The sequence below is a fragment of the Brassica napus genome, chromosome A8, assembly GCF_020379485.1.
Source record: "Brassica napus cultivar Da-Ae chromosome A8, Da-Ae, whole genome shotgun sequence".
NCBI lineage: Eukaryota > Viridiplantae > Streptophyta > Magnoliopsida > Brassicales > Brassicaceae > Brassica > Brassica napus.
In genome coordinates this window covers 6,862,419-6,868,362 of record NC_063441.1, presented here as the reverse complement: position 1 = coordinate 6,868,362, position 5,944 = coordinate 6,862,419, and the positions used below count along the sequence as shown (strand labels likewise).

At 43.2% G+C, this 5,944-nt stretch overlaps 1 non-coding gene across 1 annotated transcript; it reads right to left on the bottom strand.

Moving 5' to 3' along the window:
- Window positions 1–4,200: 4,200 nt before the first annotated feature.
- LOC125577550 lies at window positions 4,201–4,306 on the bottom strand. Its single transcript, XR_007315961.1, has one exon. It is a non-coding gene; the product is annotated as a small nucleolar RNA R71 (small nucleolar RNA).
- Window positions 4,307–5,944: the final 1,638 nt, after the last annotated feature.

The window sequence follows — 5,944 nt, the reverse complement described above, 5'->3', positions numbered from 1 at the left end:
ATCGAATCACCGGATTAACCGATTTGACCGCGGATTCGGGTCAAATTTAAAAGCATTGATTTAAATGCAAAGAAAATTCAAATAAAAAAAATTCTTACAAATTAACAAAATATTTATTAATTATTAGTGAAAATTTTCATCATAAAATAATCCGCGCTTGCAAAGCGCGGATCATGATCTAGTTATATGGTTAAAATAAGAGTGATTTTCACTGCAGGGCAGTTTCCATGTTTATTTTGCACCCTGGGGCAGTTATCTATACTGGGGCAGTTTTTGTGTGAAATGTCACAACTTGCCCCTGATAAAGGTAACTGGATTGATTTGGCGGTTCACGTGGATTTTTTTCTAGTTAGTGGGTTCGAATTTTGAAAATTTGTGGGCCCAACGTTCAGAGGTAAAAATTAATTCCCTTTTTAATTTTTAACCGGCGACTTTATTGTTTCACCATTCCAAGATTTGCGTTTCACCCGAGGCGTGAGAGAGAAAGCCAAGAGGCGATGGAGGCGAAACTTTGATTACGCGAGACGGAGATCCGACGACGAGATTTCGTAGACGTAACACGAGAGCAGACGACTTAGACGAGATAGTGATGTCGGCGAGGCGGAGCAATCGTGGGAAGAGAAAAACCAGTGGTGAGTTTGAACTGACATTTATCTGAAACTCGTTACCTTATTGTACAGAGGCTTAAGTTCTCTGAGACTCTGACCCTTTGATTTCAAAACCCGGTTTGCAGATCATGTGGATGCCGAAAGAGTAGACAATGGGCTTCCGGTGAGACTCTTCGCGACGGACCGCTACCCGTGTGAGAGAGTGAACACGTACTCGACGGTTGACCTTCTGCTGTGGGTGAGGGATGCTTTAAAAGGCAAGCCCGAGATGGACATCTTGATGGGGTCTTGTTTTGGCGGTCTGTTTCAAATACCAACGCGAAGGTTGCTTGCGGGGAAGGTTGTTCATAGCATGATGACAAGGCAGTTGGTCACGATGAAGAAGTACGAGATGTGGCCTGTGTTTGGAGGGAACCCATTCAGGTTCTCGTTGGTGGAGTTCGGCGAGGTAACTGGTTTGCCCTGCGGGGAGTTTGAGGAAGGCTACAGTATTGACTACAAACTCCCAGAGACGGAAGAGAACTATGCGCACTGGGACACTCTATTCGGCGGCAACAGGGACGCCACTATAGAAGACATTGTTGCGTTGGTGGAGAGCGATGACCAAATCCCCAGAGATATTAGGTTGAAGCTCTGCCTAGTGGTGATTGTAGACGGGGTCTTGATAGCCTCGTTGCAAAAGCCGAAGCCGACACTGAAATATGTGAAGCTTCTGGAAAGGCTTGACGATTTTCTGGCCTTTCCGTGGGGGAGGGAATCATTTCTGTGGACGATTAGTACACTGAAACCGCCGCTTAAGGTGATGGGTAAGTGCGAGGATCCGCTGGGTGTATTTTGCAACAAGTTACGGCAGCAGACGATTAAGGCGGTTGGTTTTCCACTTGCACTTCAGCTCGTTGCGTTCCGTGCAATTCCGCAATTGCTGCAACTTGCCGCCGGGGACGACACAATAAACCTGATTAACTACGCGGAGACGTCTCTCCCCAAGCATGCGGGGCTAACCTAGGAAAGCAGAACGCAACCCTGCTGTAAGAGCCCCGTATTCAGCTATTGTCTATAAAATTGAAATATATAGTGCATGTACATTTGAAAATATATAGGGATGTACATTTATTTGTGTACATGGATGATGCGTTAGAACGATATATGTATGTGTACACGTTGAGATTAGAGTAGCTATGCGTGTATACAAAGTTTTAGTATTTTGATTAGAGTACCTATAGGTGTACACGTTGAGATTATAGCAACTATATGTGTACACGTTGATATTAGAGTAATGTTATATATATGTTTACACGTTGAGATCAGAGTAACTACGAGTGTGTAATAAAACAATGTACATGTGCTCAGTTTTAATGTTTTGTGGTTGCTATCTATATGTTTGTTGTGTTGCTAGCTGATATACCTTGGATTTGACCCATTTTTATCCATGGTATATTAGTATTTTACTATATATATGTCTATGTTTTCTACTTTTCTATGTATGTTTTCAAGTTCAGGTGCATTTCGGAGTAAAACTATGAGTTTGGAGCATTTTGGAGCTTAAAATACATTTCACCCGAGCTGACCACTTAGAGGTCGACGAGAGGAAGAATAATCGATCGATGCGCATCAGTGCTGACGATCGATATCAGGAAATGCCTCGCCAGATGAAGATTAATATCGATCGATGTACACAAGTACCGTCGATCGATGTCGAGACACCAGACGCGACATTTTGGATTCAGCAGACTTAAAACCAAGGCCAAGCCAAATTACCAAAATGCCCTGACGAGTTTTTAACCTAGTAGAATATATACTGCAAGTGTTTTGACGGCAGAGAGAGCTTTTTTTTTCTAGACCTAGTTTTGTTACAAGTTTCATTTGGAGAGAAGATCACTTGTGATTGGAACTTCTTGTTTCATTTTCTTATCATCTATTCTATGAGTTTCTATTTATCTATTGATATGAATTGCTTTGCTATGTCTGAGTAGTTCAACTGTTAGATCCAGGGTTCAGATAGGTTTGTGGGATTAGCCCCAAACTATAGATCTGCCTTGTTGTGATATTCATGATAGATTTGTATTCATTGCATGTTTTAGCCTAGCTAACTAGAACTTGATCATAGGATTGCATATTCAAGCACCCTTGTTATCCCATCCTGAAATCTATCTATCATATTAGGATTGCTAGAGAGGGCTAACCGCCAATTTAGAATCTTAGTAGAGCATTTTCATACTTGCGCATAGGTCTGGCTAGAACCCGTCGATCGCTGTCCTCAACTGACAATCGATCGATGTTGGCAAAGGTGTATCGGTCGATGTCTTAATAGACTATCGATCGACACTCTCTTGTGTCTGCATCTAACCGGTGAGACACAAGATCTAGTCTGTTAACCAGTGGTACATGCGACAGCTGATCACTCAGTTAAGCGAATGAGCTCTAATATATCATGCATGCAACAGTTAGGCATCTATAGGAATTATAATCTCCAACACCTGAATAGTGGCCCTGCATCTAATATCATTTCCAACCTAAGTTACATTTATCATTTACTCGCTAGTTACTATTGCTATTTCATTTAAAACATTACAACCTTTAGAATTAATAAACACTAGATTTAATTGTTCCCTAGCTCCTTGTGGATTCGATCCCTAAGTACTACATTTGAACCTCTTTTGATGAGAGTAACACTCCTTAGGGTAATTTGAGTGGTATCAAATTTGGCGCCGTTGCCGGAGAGCTTTGATCGCCATTATATTTAGTTTTATTAATTCTTTTTCTTTTCTTTACCCCATTTTTTCTAATAATTTTTCTTTTTCTTGTCTTTTCAGGTGCATGCCCAGCGATACCAGAAGCAATAAGGAGAAAGACTTGCTGTTCTCAGACGATCCTGCTCATTTGGAACGCACCATCCGTAGAGGTCAACGTTCCACATCGCTCGACGCAATCACTTCGTCGTCGATCGATACGCACAATCAACCGTCGACCGACACCAGACCATCATCGTCGATCGATCCCAATCGTTCGACAACGATCGATACTACACCGCGTACGTCGATCGATACCGTGTCGTCAAAAATGGTAAACATTATTATTCTAACTCAGGATGAGAACGGAAACCTGTATGACCAGGCTGGTCATCTGCGTAATGCAACAGGTCAGAAAATAGATGCTCAGAGAACTGTAATCCCTGATGCTGATGCTACAGGAGCTGCTCAACCTGTAGATGAGGACGCTCGATCGAAACCATTGGCCGACTACAATCGCCCAGATGAGTACTATTCCAACAGATCAGCGATTCGACTTCCGGAGATCCAAAAGCAGAATTTCGAGCTGAAGCCTCAATACTACACTCTCGTGTCGCAGATACCCTACTCTGGGTTACCGCATGAGCATCCTATGGACCATGTGGAACGGTTCGAGGATCTAATCGCTGCCATTCGGATGGAAGGAGTCCCCGAAGATTACCTGCTGTGCAAGCTCTTCAGATACATGCTGAATGGAGAAGCGATGCACTGGCTTAGGCAGCAACCCACAGGATCTTTAACATCCTGGAGCGACATCAAGAATGCTTTTTTACGAAACTTCTTCGATGAGGCGCGCGCTGAAGAACTTCGGAACAAAATTTCCACATTCTCGCAGAAGGCTGGAGAGTCCTTCAAAGATGCGTGGATTAGATTTAGGCTTTTCCAACGAGACTGTCCACACCACGGATTTAATGAAGTGCAGCTGCTAAGCACTTTCTTCCGAGGTCTCGCCTTACAGTATCAAATGGCTCTTGATACGGCGAGTGAAGGAAACTTCACTACTCGGAATTCGTTGGAAGCTGTGAGACTTATCGAAAACCTTGCTAACATCAACAGCACCAAAAACACTGACTCTGAACGGAAGAAGTCTGTAGCCTCTATCGGAAAGGAACAGATGGACGAAGTAAGAGCTAAGTTAGATGTGGTGCACGAGCTTCTTAAGAAGCAAGTCTGTTCAGCTGAAGGAGAAGTAGCAGATATAGAAGGAGAAGAAGATGTGAACTACATCGGAGGTACCTGATTCCAGAAATTTGGAAACCAGGGCGGAAACAGAAACTTCTTTTGAAATGGCCAAAGAAGTAATAAAAATTCACAATTTCAAAAACCCTTCAACAACAGCAAGAGCAAGATCGAAGAGATGCTTGATCGAGTACTGTTGGGACAACAACAAATCCCCATGGATTTCAACGGTAAGATAGACTCTGCCTACAACAATCTGAACACCAAAATCGAGACCTTAGGGACTCAGGTGAGAAAACTTGAAACTCAAGTAATTCAGACGGGCGAGACTATAAAGAGGCAAGAAGCTTTCGCTAGAGAGACAGGAGCCGACAAAGGAAAACACCACGTAAATGCCATCATAGATGATGATTTCTGGCAAGTGGTGAGAAATGAAAAGCTTGAGGAAGGAGATTTCGAAATCGAAAGCTCCATGAGTCTTGGCGGATCCCAATGGTGTCGACCGATGTCGATGAACTCGCATCGATCGACAGACCATGATGAAGATCGATGGACGGATTGCTCCAGTCATCGATCGACGTCGTCTGCCAATTCGACTGAATGCAATGCGGTTCGAATTCTAACTCATGAAGAATTCGCAGCTAAGCATCCTCACCCACCCTCCCCTTTCTATGATAAAATCGATCGATCGGTTGAGCCAACCATCGATCGACAGAGTGAGCCCAACGTCGATCGTCACAACACACCTCCCATCGATCGACAGGCACCTCTGACATACCGAGTGCGGTTACCTTCAATCGATAATGATTACATCAATGCACTCAGACCACCACCTAAACCATTAGCAAACCCACCGAACCAAAACCCAACCCTTTAAATAGTTCACTAGAATCTGTTCAAGAAGAACAAGAATCTGAAGGGAGAAGGTTAAGGAAAAGGAAGGAGAAGATTCCTAAAAACCTTAAGAGGAAAGCTAACGATAAGGAGATGGATGGTTTCACTAAACGAGTCCTCAGAATCTCGATCGAAAAACCTTTTGATGAAGCTTACTTCACACACCGGTTGTGGATGTTCTTCAGAGAAACAAAGGTAACTGAGGAGGACATTAGGAGAATGTTTCATCAAGTCAGAGGAAAGATAAAACATATGATCACATTGACGAAGAATAGTGATCCTGGGAAGTTCGCAATACCATGCGTAGTCAAGGGTGTTGAATTTCCCCATTCAATGTGTGACACATGAGCATCTGTTAGTATCCTCCCTAGGATCATGGCAGACCAGCTTGGTTTGACCATAGAACCTTCAACAGAATCCTTAACCTTCGTGGATCTTTCAGAGAAACGATCAGGAGGCATCATAAGAGATCTG